Source organism: Cydia fagiglandana, chromosome 4 (assembly GCF_963556715.1).
Source record: "Cydia fagiglandana chromosome 4, ilCydFagi1.1, whole genome shotgun sequence".
NCBI lineage: Eukaryota > Metazoa > Arthropoda > Insecta > Lepidoptera > Tortricidae > Cydia > Cydia fagiglandana.
Window position 1 is genome coordinate 8,606,961 of NC_085935.1, and position 18,816 is coordinate 8,625,776.

Genomic DNA, 18,816 nt, shown 5'->3' on the forward strand with positions numbered 1-18,816 from the left:
TAACCAGCTAGTGATTTCCCGGTTGTTTACGATACTCGAGAGATCTTAGGCTATTTGTTATTGGTTACGAAGCGAATTGATAGTTACAGAGATTGATGAGAGCCATATCTTCCCGACACGTGCTTAACGCGGCGATACATCGCTCACTTCTCAGTTTCACTCACTATTAGGTACTTATAGATGAGCATTTTTTTTTTACTTTAGTTCATGTTTCCTTGAGTGTCTTAGAAATTTTAGGGCATTTCTGCTAGACTATTGTTCCTACAGACTACCTACTTTGAATTTTTTTGAAGATGTAGTCATGTACGGGTATTCTCTCAATCTTTTCCTTCACCGAAGAGTTACCAGATACGTATTTATTTCGAAATTTCATTATTATTTGAAAGCGGATTGGGCATTGGGGATTTCAAGTAGTCACTTGGGTTTAAAGATTGCCCTCTTGTGCAATGAAAGTACGCGTATGCCCACACTGGGAGCAGCATTTCATTTTCAACAGGTCCGTGGTCCGTAATCTGTATATGTACTGATCAGTTGTTATTTCCAGGTTGAAATAAGTTTTTGGCAAAAATTTCATTTTTGGTACAAGCTTTTATCGCTGACTGTACTTTTCTTCCCACAGGCAATTAATACTCATCGAGACAATTCTAAAAACCCCAAACACAATAAGGTTCCGTTGTTTAATCACAGAGTTCCTAAGGCCAACTCCGGTCTACATCATCAGATCAGCTCAATAATTATGGTGTTATTGAGCTGATCTGATGATGTAGACCGGCGTATTGCATTGTCACCCGACTTACGTATGTACATATGCAAAGATTACCGATTGCCGATTTCAGCTCAATCGGAAACCGGGAAGTGGATCAAATTTAACTTGCAAGATTTGATTACAGACCGACAGACAACGGTCAGGTGAAAGTAAATAAAAGCTTGTAAAAATGTCACTGTTTCCAGCTGTCAAATCATAATTCATAACGTCGAAAGTCGCAAATCTCGTAATCGTAACGTAACTCCATTTCAAGGACATTAGAGTTTTGCTATTTAACTAAGAATACCTAAAGCAAACCTCTTAACCTCTTTCGGAATAATTCAACCATAATCACAGCATCATGCAACCAATGATGCCATGGGCACAGGTCGAAAACAACTACACTCACAATATGTGAATATGATTACTTTATTAGTCATGTCGTGATCATCTTAAGTCATACAGTCAGGACACATTTCAGGAATTAATTACGTATATCGTTAGGAATTTGGAATTTTCGTTGAACAAATCGAACGTGACCGGAATTTTATTGTTAAGTTGTGAGCTGAAAGTTAGAATTCTACATGCACTGCATTGAGAAACGCGAATTTTGATTTGGCTATGTTTAACCTAACCATTGAAATACCTACTCATAACATAAGAGACTTACTTTCCCAAGTTAACCCCTTACCGCATGTAATAAAAATTATTTGTTTAAATTTGAACTTTAATAGCTGTCAATAGAGTTGAATATCATATCCGCCATATATGGCATTGTATGCGGTAAGGGGTTAAATGAATTTACTTTTATACGCCCGTAAAAAATATGGAAGAAATTATGTAAGTACGTAGTTTTAGTGTAAATACTGTATTGGTTTACAGAGTGAGAGGTAGAGGTAGAGCGGCGCGGCGGGCGGCACGCGGCACGGGCGAACCGGGAGGTCCGGCGCGGCAGCGGCGGGCGCACTCTCCGGGCACGTCTCTGCAGATGGCGGGCTGCGGGAGCACGCAAGAAAACATCGAGACAAATGCGTGACGCAGCGCGCAGGACCAGCCCCTCCGCCCCTCTCGGTGCGTGTCCCATCCCCCGCGGCGCCTTATCCTCACAAAACACATCGATACCGGCGTCGTGCGTGAGCCCACGGTCTCGGGCCTCGAGGGTTGTGCATGGTGGTGCTTGGCTGCAGGTGGTAGCCGGTGGTGCGTGGTGTCTATGCGTGGTGTTGGCGTGTCAGCGTGCGCGCGCGGGGCTAACGCGCGGCCCGGGCGGCAGTCGCTCGGAGCAGGCGGGCGGCGCGCGTCGCCCCGCGCTTAGTGCACCCTGTGGAACTGCGATCGCGATCAGGTACGCGTCGCCGCGGCTGGCGCTCACTGCACACGTGCCCCCGGCGCCTGCATGTTGCGCTCCACCCGGCGCGTTCTCGACGTCTGTCTGCATCCCCTATGAGAAACTTTTAATAAATAATTCGCATTTCATTTTAACGCGAACGATGAGCTGAAGTTAATTGAGCGAAATTGGTGAGAGGCTAAATATTTTTTTTTGCAATTTTCCTCAATGTTGAAGTTGAGGGACAGGCTTGCATTAGCATTTTCAGTAGTCAAATTGACGTAGACGATTCAAATATCGCAAATTGTAGATTAAATGTACGTAATTATTTTCTTTTCTTTAAGTAAATTGCGTTTTGCGTCTAGATTGTCGTAGTGATTTATTATTATTTATTTTGGTGATGGATGTGCTCGATGCTGTTAAATATGCTGGGTTATATCTTATCGAAAATGTGATGGGGTAGAAATAACAGCACTGGCCTGTTGCCAAATGTCGATCACAACGCATCTTCCAGTGAAAAAAGAAATATCAAAGTTTTGCTTTATTATTAAGTAGGTGTAGTTAGGGAGCGGTACCTACAGTACGAGTAGACGGGTAAGGACGTACGTGTGTGCGGATAAACTCGTTTTTCTTCATTTGGGGAGTCGTGACGATGTTGTTGTCGCGATTCTTTTAAATTAATGCCGTTTCAACCTCTGCTTGGCGGACGAACACAAAAATACAAATACTACTCTCAATAATTAAGTTTTCCCGTTTTTTTAAATTATTTTAATGGAAAAAGTTTTTCAGTACGTATATGGATTTAATAGTATCGATATAATATCCAGTGACATTAAATAAATATAGGTAAATCTAATATTCAGTCTACCTATTGCTTATACAACCTGATTTTAAAATATGGGTAGGTATGCATAAGTTATACTGTCGATATTGTTTAGATTAGAAAACGCGTACCTCTTTTCATACACCTGACTTATATATGTATAATAATCTATACAATAATTAATAAATGTAGGTAAGGTTGCGTCCAAGCTTATTAATTATTTACGGGCATTTATTTTGTTATAACGTCGTATTGCATTTTAGAGAAACATAATCATTCAATAAATATTTTCGATCTCTTCAAATGAACGTAATCACAACTTAGATTAAATTGCGTGATGTAACATTAGTAGGCGCGATGGCGTGGACATCACGTGTCACAGGAGACGGGCCGGGAGGCGCAATAAAGAGTTTAGTGTAGCACGAACGAGCTATCAAGATGTTACTCCAGCGGTCACGCCAGGACCCGTATTATTATTATTATTGTGGTGTTGTGGGCCTTTGAGTGTCGCATCGACCAGCATTAATCTATTGTGACGGCCCTTTAAAGTTCATTACTAATGCCCCTGTACCTCATAGGGTTGCACTACGTGTCGCCCTAGGTAGGTACTTCTTTTTGACATTAGTGGTCCACAAGAGCAGAGAATGTGCATTGCAGTCTCCTCTGACTCCTGAAAGAACCTGCATGTCGCATCTTGTTTCTTGCCAATTTGAACCCGGACCCGTAGGGCCCGATTCGAATTTTGAAATAACGAATAAACGATATGTTTAAGATCTAACCTATCAAATTTGAAATTTGCGCGATTCTGGAGATACTCTTGAACGATTTCCACAGGATATGACTTAGAGATCCAATTCACATCTAATAGACATCTTACTCTATCTAACGTAAAAGTGACATGCCTTACTTACACATGTTGCCCGAATTGCGCTACAAAAGAGAACTAGTTGATATCTAAACTATAACGTATCTAGAATGGATCTAGTACGTGTCGTCTATTGTGAATATCTTGAAGTTCGAATACGGCAGGTAATATTTGATCGGGGTCAACCACCCCGCTTAGACTCTCAGCCACGGTGCGTCGATCAATGTTTTCGGGAGATGTTTGGAACCCATAAACGCTTAATTACATTAAAGGTATAAGCGGAGCGAACACTTCTCAGCGCTTATTGTCATAATTCCACTATGATATTATTATTTAAAAATGTGGTACTTTGGAAATTAAGGTTTTGTCTTATCCAATTCTATGTAGGTATTTCGTTAACTTTACCATAGGTACTATTATGGAACGTGCATCATATTCTGATAGGATTAGAATTCAATGGATCGGAAAAAACTTGCATTTAGTCTGACGACATTAGATAGGTACGTACTGTTAGAAGACACGTCAAATGTTGTCTCGATAGTTGTACTAACATTCAATTATTTTCGTTCGTCCATTCCCGAAAACTCAAGTTGGAACGGCAAATTGCTATTTCAGTTGGAGTGCTGCTGACGTTTGGGGCAATTTGTGAGTTATCCCCAAGAGGTGCAATTTCCTCTTCCGTCTAATTGCTCCCGAGCTTGCTACTGCTACAAAGCTAGTTAGGAAACTGCCATCGTCCCACTCGTGTCGCCGAACTCTCGCCGGGTCCAATCAATTATGTCACTCCCTACGACTGATGCTGAGATAAGCACTTTCGTGATGAAAAGGATCTCGCCAGTAGAACCGCAATTTCTGTTGCTCCCATTTGGGTTGACCGGGCCTAACCGACGGCGCGATAATTAAATAAATATGCGCACTGTGGACATCCATCATTGCCGGGTTGATCCTCTTTTAAATTTATGAGTGGGTGTGTTCGTGCATACATTTTCATGTTTATCAGAGGTTTCAGAAACGGAATAGATAAGTACGTACAGTTTCATTCCGGCCTGTGAAAAAGTCCTTTGAGCTTGGAATGCCTACGTACTTTCTGCTATTACATTGTTGTAGTGGATTTTTGCGCAGCGTCGTGGCCCGTTTAAAATATTCCACATTTTGCTCCCAGTTTATCTTTTGTCGTATCGCTAGAATTTATTGTTAGGTTCTGCAACTTGGGAATATGTAAAATGCATGTTTATGCAAATGCAAAAAATACTAGGTACCTAAGTTTATAGGTAACTAGGTAACTTAAGCTACGTGAGGTGTCAAGTGTTCTTATTATGTTCATTAAATTTGAAATTAAAATTGAATTTAGGTAAGGTGCTTTTTACTCTATTGACTTCATATCTTGGATTTATTTAAGTACTTTAAAAAAAATATTTTCCGAATATTCGGCGTAATATAATAATATATTTATATCCATGCCAAATTTCAGATTTCTAATAAAAACTATCACTGAGTTAGGCCGGATATACGGACTGACAGACATTGCGAAACTATAACAGTTCCTTAATGACTATGGAACCCTAAAAAATATACAAAGTATCCTGATGTTTTTTTGTTGTAAAGTATAGTCTACATGTAAAGACTACGGGTAGTGTTTTATATAAAGCAAGCAAAAGCAAGTTTTATTTTTAAACAGAAAAAATAAATTAACGCTAATCTCTCTATGCTATTATACTGGAACGAAACAGTGGCGTATAACTTATTGTATGAAATCCCATCTCACACCAACTACGAGGTACTACGGGGTGAGGAGAGATTTTGTGTTTTTATCGGTAAACTTATGAAATGGAACTACCCAAAATCATAAAAAAAACTAAAATACAATCGTCCGGAACAGTTTTCTCCCTACCCACCCCGTTTTACGGTATATATTTAGTTTTTTTATTGTGTTTTTAGCATATCTTATCTACAGTAGTGTTTACATGCATAAGTACATACATTATTGTTAGAATCTACGGATTCGTGTAACAAGAGATGTCCACTTTCAGCCATATGTGAGGTTTAGGAACAGCGTATAGCGAGTCGATTATTCATTCACGGCGCTTCAGAGTCCGATTGTCATGCGAAATTTTAAACGAAGCTTTGTCCGCCGTTTTCGCACATAAATCAATTTAAGCCCAACGGGATTTTTCATATCAGCTTAATTCGATCTGGGACTAGGCAATAAATACAAACTCCACTATGTAACTTGAAATATTGCTTTTTTGTGAACTAACTTTATATTATGAGGCAGAGTTATCTTTAATCAATTACCTATTCAAAAAATACTTCGACTTCTACATTAAACCATTAATGACGGTTTAAAAAAAATTATCTTAAGTACATTTTTGTTCCACGAAGCGTAATAATTAAGTCAGGACCTGGTAGAACTGGTAGAAGAAGTAGAGCTACTGGTGGAATTCTCTACCTCTATTGTCAGCCACAATGTTTGACTCAAAAATGTATTGTAAAATGCAGATCTCAAAATTTACTAAGCAGTGGATACCAATAATGATTATATTAGATTAAGGTGATTTAATAATAGGATAACTTCGAAAAAGAAATAATTCCAATGCAAATCAATAAAATATCTGGGACAAACATACCCAAATTATTCTCAGCCAATACTGGACGTAGTCATAGGTATTGGTAATTGGCAATCCAATAAAATAAACAGATTACGACACCTTGGGCTTCTGAAACCTTACAGACCAGTTTACAGGGGTTAATATTATATTTAAATACTGTACTTAACAGTGGGTTTAAGGCAATATATAAATACTTAGTTAAGGTTTAATTCGATGACCATCAGGTAACGTGAGCTAGTTAGTGTTCTCAATTTCTCATCATCAACGAACATACTCGTATATCGGCCCGATTCGAACTTTAAGATACGTCAAATATTACGTCTAGATACGATATGGATTAGATATTGCCAGTGTCAAAAGTGACGTTTCTTCAAACAAAAGTTTCATTTAAGTATGTTATAAAATTCACTGCACTGCATGGACTGCAAAAACTAGAAGCATGTAACATTCCGTGCGCGCTAATTGCCCTACCTTTATTTTGCTGAGTGTAGGAGGGAAGGAAGCACGGCGATATCAGCGGTCCGAGCACGCCCCAGTTCCACCGCGACTAATATTCAAATAGATAAATCAAGTGCCTCCTGCCAGCTTTTTGCACGGCCAAGATTGATGGAGGAATTTTTGCAAAATTCTTTGATCCCTATCCTCGCTTATTACACAAAAAGTTCTATTGTGATACGAATGATTCAGAACATCGTAACAATAATATATTTCCGCTGAAAACTAACGTAGTCACGTCCGTGGCCCATATAGATGCTCGCTTGAGGGCAAACAATAGATAGTAGCCGCAATAACTTCTTGTCGATGGTCCGTCCGAATGGAATTGATGAACACAACTCATCGGATTGTGCTTGTCACTTGACCAAACTTTCATCTTAATTTCTTCTTGTTTCAATGGAGTAGTTATGGTGTAACAGAATTATAAGGAATAAATATATGTATATTATACGTTCGTATTACGTATTCGGTCTGTATCTCAGCGAGCAAAGAACAATAGCTCACCCAGGGTATAATTACAAAAAGAAAGTAGTCTTTGTCTATACCTAAGGCCCCGAAGCCCTATAAATTTCTTCAAAATCTATTTATTTTATTTAGTTTACTTAACAAACAAACAAAAAGTTGATTGTAGTTCGCATGTTATAAAGAAGGCTTACCAGCCAGAAGCTTAAGAAGCTTGAATTTGATTGAAAGAGAGAAAATGTATTTCATATCATTGTGATGATGTGTGGCTGGATGATACAATAAATATAAGTAGAGCCTATTGCTACGCCACGTAGCACGTTTTAACGCGTAGCATCATATTTTCGATAAGTACTTACTCGTAGGTCAACATTTTTGCGACCGTTGTGTGTGTGTGTTGTTTTCGATAGTAAGTATATATAATATATTTGTCTGAAAATATTAATTTAATACGTTCTGTGTTTAACTTTGCAAAACAATGCAATTTGTGGTTATATATCTTTTAAGCGTTTAACGGTCAAGATTAAGAAATTACACGAGTCGTTTCATTGCCTCCAAAGTTCTACATTTTTTGCCATAATAATTGCCATAAATAATTAATAATATAATCACATAAATATGTGATTAATTGCATGCGATAAATATGTACTAAATAATAATTGTACCAATAGTGAATTCCAAGTATTCGAACTACATACCTAGTTGTCAGTGTCACAAAAATAAGCATGCTAATTATCGCCACTTGTTTACAGCTACGACGACAGATCTACAATGTTGACGGCGACGTGTTTGTTTCAGACGCCTCCTGCGCCGGCGCCGGGCCGCTCGCTGCGCGTACGCACGGACTCCATCGAACTTTCTCCTACATTACTAATATCCCCATTGACTCTACTGTACATTCAGTGCACAACGCTAGTGTTTCAAATAGTTAATTGTTAAAATTTTCAATATTTCAAGTGCCTCAACGCGGTTCGTTATAGGTATTATAGGTGAATATTCGAATTGATTGAAAGTGGTGAACTATTTCAAATTATTGATAGTGGACTCGAATTTTGCTTGAAGATTGGCCAACTTACTTTTCCAATGCGGCTTGGAGATTCACCAAATATGACATAAAGGTAAGTGATTAACTATTGTATATACTTCTACTATGTAGTTTTAGGCCGGTGAGTAGTCTCAACTGATTTATTTTGTCATATTCTGGATTTTTAGACTGGACATATAGGTAGGTACTTACATTTTTGAATACCTGTATACATCCAGCAATATTGCGTGGCCACTTAATGAATTCATTAATAATGTGTCCAATTGAAATGGTACCTATTGTGAAGAAATTTCTTAACAAGGGTTATAAATATCCTTGACAGGTTTTTTATTTGACCTAAATGATTAATCTCCCTTATATAAAATGTTAATAAGACACTTAGAATGAGTTATTCTATCTATTTTGGTAATATGTATTTAAAAACGTCATTATTTAACGATCTAAAAGTGTCGTGGCGTGCTGTGATATGTCTTTGAGTATGAAGTTACTAGTGAAACTAATTTGAGTAAAAGCGAACTATGTACCTGTTCTAAAAAGGATGGCGGTGTAATTACATAGTAATTACTACAACTTATAAATACAACTTATAGATTATAATAACTACTTTTATTAGGAATCATGGTAATTACTTAGTAAATGTAGTTTTTAATGACCCTAATAAGCTTAGATATCTTCAACGCTGACTTTTGATTTTTATGGAGCCCTATAATGCACAACGGTGACACGGAAGGCTAGTTCGCTAATCTAAACCCCCCGCACTGAAGCGCCCAGTGACCTATTATTGCTCTGGCGATAATCCAGCGGCGCGACATTCGCCATGGCCTTGTCGCGGTTAATATATTATTTTAATTGCGGAGGTGTTCGCACGGCTATTATTACCACTAACGTCTTATCTAAGCCGCCATTAGCGCTATTAACGCCGGGAAGTTATGTCTTTATAGAGCTTCCTGAAAGAAAAATCTTTTTCCCCTGCTAATTTGACCTATGAACTTTTAATGGCCGAGCTAAACTCGAACTGTTGTTGCTTTTGTAGCGCACTATAGGTATATAGTATTTTAGGCAAATTGCGTATTACAACTTACACTTAAAAGCAATGAAAACAGATCATTTTTCCATACAAGTGTTCAATACATTTAATTACTTACCACAGTATAAATTGTGATTAAAAAAATAAGACTCGTTATATATAAGTACATTCTCGGTGGACATGTAAATCTATAGTTACACATTACAGCTATCTTAAGAGAAAATAGTACCAACACTAATAAGGTAATAAGAATGAGATCGATTGATGTTGACTTGAATTTGTAAGAAATCATTATTATTATGTTAGTGATTATTATGTTTTCTCAGTTTTCCCAATCCCGGTGATCATGAGCACTCGTAAGCGCTGGCACCAAACGTCGGGAAGTCGGAATATATTTTTAATCCACTATACGTGACGCGATACAATACGTCTAGATTGTATTTGATTTGATCCTTTATTGGTTTTTAGTTTTTACAATCTGGAGGTAACTTTTGTCGACCTGTACAAAACTGTGACTAGCTTTTGTCGACCTGTACAAAACTGTGACTAACTTTTGTCGACCTGTACAAAACTGTGACTAACTGTGCAACCCACGTGATAGTTGATGAGTAAATTCCGCGCTAATCGTAAACACGGCCGACATTCTGTTTGTCCACAATCACCGGGAAACATCAACACACGCGCATTCGCAAATCGAGTACATCACGCGTTGACGGCTTCACTACTACTCACGTGGATATTATGACTACCCTAGTAGATAAATTATGCATCTGTGACTGGCAAACAACCAAGAAAATACCGGTAACGGCATAACAAACAGGTGTTTCATTATTTCCTATGGTAATTTAATGCGCCTGATAAACATCTAATATAGAGTTTGCATATCGGTATGACTAAGTAGATGTTTATTCTAAATTACAAAACACACACATATCAAATTATTAAATATTAAATAAATTATTAAATTAAAACCGGCCAAGTGCGAGTCGGGCTCGCGTTCCAAGGGTCCCGTACATTACACAATTTGTAACACATTCGCTGCGTTACGGGAAGCATTTGGCCGTATTTGACTTTCCGCCAGGGCGGCAGCTATCAGCGCTTGTCTTACCCCCAGTGTGGCGGCGGTTTTTCTATGTTCTCGTGTGAGTAAGAAAAAGATGACCTGTTGAGTCACTATACTCTCGATATTCGTACTTCAAGTATATTCCATTTCAAAAGAAAAATGTACGGGAAGTATTTTTGCGTAACGCACTGAAAGGTATTTTTTTTTCTTTAGCGGGGCACGGGTACTATTTGTCCGTATTCGATCACCCCGTACCGCACCGAAAGGCGGGCACGCAGCGCTCAGATTGGTCATGTCATAGTGCTGCGCATTGTTCACGATTCCGCATCGATACATTATATTAATGCGCCAATTAAATCTATGACATCTATATTGAAAATTACCTACTCTAAAAGTCCGACCCCTTTTTATATATAATTATAAAAGAGGATGAATAATATTTGTTTTGAACACGTACAGACACGATGACGATAATAAATATTTTGTCGATTATAAAACTCATTATCGATTCTTTAGTATCCCATTAGGTATATGCGGCCTGTGCGGCAAGGGAAGTATATTCCCGTAAAATTAAGGATTTTGAAAAATGGAATATCTTTTGGAATTTTAAGTATACAGATCCGCGGGCGACGGCTGCTGTATATACACAAGGATATAGTCTATTGATCAGAACGACTTTCAGGTCAAATCGATAACATTCCAGGTCTGTTGGAACCTGTACATGGACATGATACGGAAAAAACTGGTCAAGTGCGAGTCGGACTCGCGTTGTAAGGGTTCCGTACATCACACAATTTTCAATATGTTTTTTGTACGTGAAACGTGACGTGAATAAAACGTCTTGAAAAACCCGAATGGGTCAATCAAAAACCAGATGTAACATGAAGTTTTCTGGCGTGGTGGCTTATATCTCCGCAACTATGCAAAGTAGCTTAGATAGGAAGATTAAATGCCGAACTGCGAAGACTGAAGACCGAGCTCCGCGTAGGGCTGTTAGCTCGGAGCGTCCGACGCGACGGGTCGCGCTTCCTACAACTTTCGCAAGTCTTTTAAAAGCGAAGGCCGAAGAGAGATAATACCTACAGGGTGGCCAAAAAATAAGTGCATTCCCTCAGCCAGGGAGGTTTTGGGATTATACTGAGCTTTACAACTTTTACTATGGGACCAATGCCGAAATCGAAAAAAAAAAATGTATCCTCCCATAGAAAACGGACCAGCCAAAATGTATATGAAACAGCCAAATTTTTCTTCGCGATTTCGGGGTTGCACGTTGGCAACTGGAATACACTTAGTTTATTTTTTGGCCACCCTGTATAGTGCTTTTTAAAATACGTAACAATAGTAACCTAATCAATCAGTACTACAAGTACTATTGCGGCTGTGTGCCAGATACAGCCTAGTCGCATTTTTTGTCTTCAGTCCGACTCACGCTTGAAGCTAAAGGCACGCCTCTTCGGGACGCTTCGGGCCTTCGGCCTTATGCGGATATAGGCCTAGGGAATTCACAATAGCTGTCCACATCACGTTTCACCTAAACCATTGCGGCTGTGCCCCTAAAATAACCGAAACCACATTTTTGTTCTTAAATCCGACTCACGCTTGACTCTAGATTTCTAATAGGTTTTCCTGTCATCTTTAGGTAAATGACTATTTAGTGTATTTTTTTCAGAATTTTAGACCTTGTAGTTTCGGAGATAGAGGGGGGGGAATGGTCATTTTTTGTCTATTTTCTTGAATAACTTCAAAACTTTTTATCGTAAATTTATAAAAAAAAATATATTTGAGATTCTCACAATGAGCTCTTTCGTTTGATATGTAACACGATATAGTTTGCAAAACTTTATTTTTTAATTTTATCTTTTACCCCCGAAAAGTAGCCCTTATGTTTAAAATTTATTTGTTGACGTTACATATCCGTCTTTGGGTCACAATCTTACATATGTGTACCAAATTTCAACTTAATTGGTCCAGTAGTTTCCGAGCAAATTGGCTGTGACAGACGGACGGCCAGACAGACGCACGAGTGATCCTATAAGGGTTCCGTTTTTTCCTTTTGAGGTACGGAACCCTAAAAAGTAGGTCGTGCCGCAAATTTGGCTTTCTCAATACGGGAAGTATATGACTCGTAAACCACTGGCAGTAAGTTTGGGTTTTGCGCTGCCGCATCGAATGTATTTTTTTATGTGAAACGTGAGTGAAATGTCTTTAAAAAATCCGTAGGGGTCGGAACAAAAACTAAGTAATTAAGTCCGACTCACGCTTGACTGTACATTTCTAATAGGTTTTCCTGTCATCTATAGGTAAAGATCTATTTTATGTATTTTTTCCAAAATTGTAGACCCTGTAGTTTCGGAGATAAGGGGGGGGGGGAATGGTCATTTTTTGCCTATTTTCTTGAATTACTTCTAAACTGTTTATTCTAAAATTATAAAAAAATAAATTTGAGATTCCCACAATTAGCTCTTTCATTTGATATGTAACACGATATAGTTTGAAAAACCTTATTTTTTAATTTTCTCATTTACCCCCCATAAGTGGCCCCCATGTTTAAAATTCATTCGTTTACGTTACATGTACGTCTTTGGGTCACAAACTTTCATATGTGTTCCAAATTTCAACTTAATTGGTCCAGTAGTTCCGGAGAAAATCGGCTGTGACAGACGGACAGACAGACAGACAGACAGACAGACAGACGCACGAGTGATCCTATAAGGGTTCCGTTTTTTCCTTTTGAGGTACGGAACCCTAAAAAGGGGTTACTGGTGATTCCAAGATTGGTTAATAAATATGTTTCGCTTCATAACGAGGAGCTTCACTACTTTTGAAGCTCCTCGTTATGAACCGAAACATATTTATTGTTATGTGGCGGCTCACATTACGTTGGTGGAAGAATGACACGCAATGAAGTCTGTGTCAAAAATGAGGTAAAGTCAATTATTTGAAGAATTATTCAGAAACAAGATAAAATTTCGTCTCAATGATTTGTAGGGCAAGCATTAAATGTTACCTTTTTTGATTGTTGTTAAAGATTACCTACAACTTCTGCGTATTAAGTAATGTTTACAAAACACGCTATTTTATTTAACAGGGGGTGTAAAACCAGGGACACAAAATATATGAAAAATCTTTCCTTTAAAATTGTGCTCGTCAGATCGCTCGGCTAAATCACTAGCTATTTTATACTAAAATTGTATAATTTTGCTATATATAGTATGCAGGGTAACGAAATATAATTGAAAAATTTAAAATAAATGAAAATTAGACATGCTTTCATGATTTTGTTCTATCGGGCCAACTTTAACCTTTTTAGATTTTGTTCCCGTTCTCATTCAACTCAAAAAAAATCATACCATTGCCTCCTATTAAACCGTGTAAAAATTAAGTGTAAAACTACAAGTTTGTACTACAACCCCTCACAACTCTACAACTAATGTAACCTCTATTCTCGCCTCTATTAATGGAACCCTCTATAAATGAGACAAATTTTTATTCATGCCTTAAGTAAGACAAATTTGCAGGTGCTATTACAATACAATACAATGCAATGCAATACAATACAATACAATACAATACTCTGTATTGCACACCTCACATACACGTAGTACTATTGTCATAGTTGTCTTAGTGCTATTGTCATAGTTATCCAGATTTAATTACCATTTTTTATTTTAATACCATTTTCATTCTGTTGAAGTATTTTATGTGTAGAAGTTTAATTACATACGTATACTTAGTTATTTAGCGTCTACAATACGAATATAGATTTAAGCGTCTGTATCCTAACGACTAAAGATTTTTATGATAACCAAAGATTAATTTTGGAACATCAAAGCAACGTTATTCTTGTATATAATAAACATGACGGTATATCAAACGAAAATATGTAATTACCAGTTGATATAATTAGTAAACATTATCAAGGCAGGCATTGGATCCAAAAACTAGAGATCGATTTTTATATAAAGTACCTACTAGAACTAATTCAGTTCGACATAATTAAATATTATAGAATGGACTCGATAAGTCTGTTCGGTTATAATTGGCGTCCAATTATATTTGCACTGTCGACTTGTCTAACTAATAATCACTGTCGGCTGAACGAAAATAGGACGACTGATAACTAGAGCCAAAATCAACAAACTGGAATCTGAAAACGTGGCAAATTTTATGCCTTAATTAAAAACTGAATCAAACCACACTCATCTGTTGATCTGTAATAATTGATTTATTAATGTTTGTTATATTATAAAATAACAATTTACACACATGTACAATTTACAAACAAACACAATTACAACAACAATTACAATTTAGTTACTGGTGTTGTTTCGAAATTTATCAGATGCTAAATTACAAAAGATACGGGTACGATAGACACATCTAATCAAGAGCTTAAACTATGTATTTTCTTTAGGCAACAGTTAAGGAATATATGACGCTAATAGTAACCTTAAGCTTACAGTTTTAGTCAAGAGTATTTTCAGTTGATGTTACAAACCCTGTTACTCTTATCTCCATCTATGAACAGCAGCCAGGAGCTCAGAACAAGTAATAAAGATATTTACTACAAGTAATATCTACTAGGTAGCTATAAAGACATTATGGCACTATAAATGTTACCAACAGTTATTAGTCGTAATTAACTGATGGTGGATCTTAATAAATAAATTATGAATAAAATAACTCGAGCGATGACTTTCGCTTCGACACACTATTTATACATACTTTTGAAAAATAAGTTATAGCAAATATGTATTATTATGTATCGCGAACATACATACATACAACACAGACAGAAGCGGGGAGGACTTTGTTTCATAAGGTGTAGTGATGTTACATAGGTACTGTTAGAGAAGGCGCCTTTTGTGATATGATATAGGTACCTAGACAGTTTCTGAGAATAATTAACTATCATCGCTGGTTGCAGCGTTAGCGCCTGCCCACAGTGCCCACTGCGTCCCTGCAAACAGGATTCCTAATTAGATATCCAATCCTCACCACTCCCCAGTGACAATTATTTAGATTCAGACAGATATTGTTTCGCAACTCATAATTGAAGAGCGTTCATTACTTACATTACAGACAATGCTAGTATGTACTATGTAGTATCTAGCTAGAAAGTAATGTAGACCAGAACAAGCATTTTTTAAGTAAAATTCGAATATCTTATTTTAGGAACAACAATAATAAAAATAAAATAAATCTATTAATCTACAGTAAACTAACTAATAATTAAAACTGAACTATTATAATAGAAGTTTATGTGTAGGCTCCAAAACAACACACGAGTATTTTAATGCCTAATTACGTAGAGCTACGTGCACTGATTTATCTACACACATCATTTACATTCACATGTATCTACATATTATAAGCTCTATATAATTTTGTTCAGGAACCGCTTGTTACGACCGTCGTTGTGACATTTGATCACAAGCACTGTTTGCAATTGCGAAGAAAACGTCATCTCGACTCTCGACTCATACTAGTGACAAAGAGAATTTGAAATAGTGGAATATTGTCAAAGTAAATTATGTAGTCAGTATATTTACTGCCATCTTTCGACACATATGATTAAAACTATTAGAACGCCATTTGACTTTGATCCTTATTTTTTCATTGATTTGTGTTAAATGTCAAAAAATATCACCATCTACTCGAGAGTGGCTCGAAAAGATGGCACCATTCCTTTGGCCTATCCTACACACGCCGTGCTGAGCTTAATACGGGCCTATGGTGTAATTGTCCTTAATTTATACTTAGCTTATGTTGAAAACTACAGTGGGTATCTGCAATTGTAGACTGTTAGTAAATATTTATACTACTTAATCAACGTAAATATTGTAAACATTGATGATACAATTTTTGTTGGCCAATCTTCAGATTCTTGGAACTGTGTCAAAACCGAAATATTCATCCTTGTCTGCGGCAAACATACAAATGTTCCACTTTATTATAACAAAGATTATCTCGAAAAATATAATAATAGCTTGATTATTAATGCCTCCGCGCATACCCAATATGCTATAAAACATATTCATGGCGATGCTGCACTGCGACAACCATATTTGAATCGTACTTAAGTCGGGTGGAAGCGCGCAAAAGAAGAAAGAATGAAATTTGACCTTTACGGATTCAAAATAATAACAAAGAAATATAATGGTCTGTCAGTTTAAATTAGTAACATGTCTTTTGAAAGTTCACTTTAATCAAATTTTATATAATATACTTAGGTATAGGACGTGCTGGATGTTATTCAATCTGAACATTTCTAGTTAACGGTGTAAAGCTACCTATGTAAACTACTTCATTAGCATAACTAAGTAATTCATCCATCAGGACTAGCTAATGTGCTTTTGCAACTATTACAAGCTAGCTCTTTGCAAACGGTAATTAGTTCCATTTAATATCGCGATTGCAGCATCACAATATCTTAATTATTCTTTATGCACGCCCATTGAAACACGAGAGAATCGTCACCGCGAGCTATGGAATTAATCTCCGAAAATGAACTTGAATGCAGCCCTAGAATTGGTCTGACTGCTGGGAGCTACGAGCAATTCCAAATGCATACATGAATAACAAATGACTGCTCTTGCTTTTCACTAATTTGCTTGCAACCCGTTCTTAACCAGTGAATTAATTTTGATTGTACAAATTGCTGTTCAGCGCTTAATTTACGTATTTCAGTCTAAATCACTTTGAACCTAAGAGAGTAGTTGGTGAACGGTAAATGTTAAATGAAATAATATGAAATGTCATATCATTTACATATTTGTACCTGAAATGCTCTTTAAGCTTGTGATATAAGGTGCAACGGGACAATTTCGACTGCGGGGTAATTTCAACTAATAGAAATTTCTTCAATGTTTTACATTATTAACTAGAGTCACATACTACACATCTTTTTCGATATCTGGACATATATGGCACTTTAGTTGATATAGTAAAACATGGAAGATATTTCGAAATTATCCCGCAGTCGAAATTGCCCCGCTGCACCTTACCTGTTCTTTTTACCTATAATAAACTGTAGCCGTTTTGTATAGGTATAATATTTTTTATGGTTCGCCTCGCGGAGGCGCGGTTGTGGACTTCAATCAACGAACGGAAATGAAATGTAATTTCCATTGTGCCTGAAAATTTCCACTAATGCCGCACGAAACAGCTAGTTACTTATATTCTGAGCTATTGTACAAATGTTTTCATTTAGTAAGAGAACCTTTGCCGCCTACTTATATTGTACGCGTTTTGAGGGTTTACGACATAATAATGTCATGAGCATTTCAGGCCCTGCCATTCGGTAAAATGTCAAGTGTGCCTTAACGCTCACAAGCTGCCTATACGAGGTCTTTTATAGGAAGTCTGTAAACCAAACAGCCATTATTGTTATTGCTGCCTGATTTACAAAAAAAAACGAACAGAGTCAACTGACCAAAAGCGTGTAAGTAACTTTGGCCTTATCAAGGAATGATGAAGTATTTTATGCACTTTTGGTATAAATAAGAAGACGTACATACCTTTACGAGTAGTACGTGAATGGAGCATTCCATAAAATTGTTTACCGTTGTCCCGTACAAACGCGAGTTTTCTGAAGATTTGCAGGTATAGGAGTTTCTTTTTCTGTAACAAATGATCAAAAATATGACCAGAAAAACAAACGTAGGCCTTAAACGCTGAAATGAAATGCTTTTGTAAGGGACAGCCCGTGGAATGCTCCGAATACGTGATATTAAAACAAAATATAAAATGCAGGTATTAATGAATACCAATGGTGTGTATCTCTCGTTCACTCTCAAGCGTGTTATCGATGCCACAAAGTGCTGGCATAGAACAAACCGTATGCAGTATGTACCTACTGCGTTATTTTCCACTTCGGCGGAACTAGCGGTATCAATGCAATGATATTACCACAAACAATGTTTCTGCAAAGGAAATGTGAATGTAAGATTTTCCTTTCGCCAGTAACTGCTAAAGTTTGCACAGCCCGAGTGGAATCCGCATAACAATGCCTCAGACACTACAATGGAGCACGTCGCAGGCGTTCGATTATAATAATTATTGAAGTCCTGGACTATTTTACATGCAAAAAGGTTTGTGAATGAAGAAATTAGAAGAATAGACGATATTATGACTTTATTGAATGAATCTAAAATGAAAACGCATTGATCAGTCAGTATATTTTCTTGGAAATTTTTGGAGTTTTGTTCTTGATTTTGGATATTTGACCTGTATCTTAGAGTACACATTCAGATATTTGTGAGCATTTAGTCGCTCCGATATATTCGATGGTTACTGTATAAAATAAGGAATTCATCTGAGTTTGGATGAGTTGATGATGATTACCTAAGCATG

The 18,816-nt window shown here is 37.1% G+C and overlaps 2 protein-coding genes across 4 annotated transcripts in view; both read left to right on the plus strand.

Moving 5' to 3' along the window:
• LOC134663596 (venom dipeptidyl peptidase 4-like) overlaps positions 1 to 18,816 on the plus strand; it is a 163,976-nt gene that overhangs the window by 41,151 nt on the left and 104,009 nt on the right. The gene's annotated exons all lie outside the window — the stretch shown is intronic.
• The window catches only part of LOC134663595 (inactive dipeptidyl peptidase 10), a 106,837-nt gene continuing 89,938 nt past the window's right edge, over positions 1,918 to 18,816 (plus strand). Inside the window, exons 1-2 of one of the 3 annotated variants that reach the window (XM_063520006.1) lie at positions 1,918 to 2,263; positions 8,125 to 8,444. The gene's annotated coding sequence lies outside the window, so the exon portion shown is untranslated. The remainder of the gene's footprint in view (positions 2,264 to 8,124; positions 8,445 to 18,816) is intronic. The other 2 variants (XM_063520004.1, XM_063520005.1) reach the window with 2 other exon arrangements.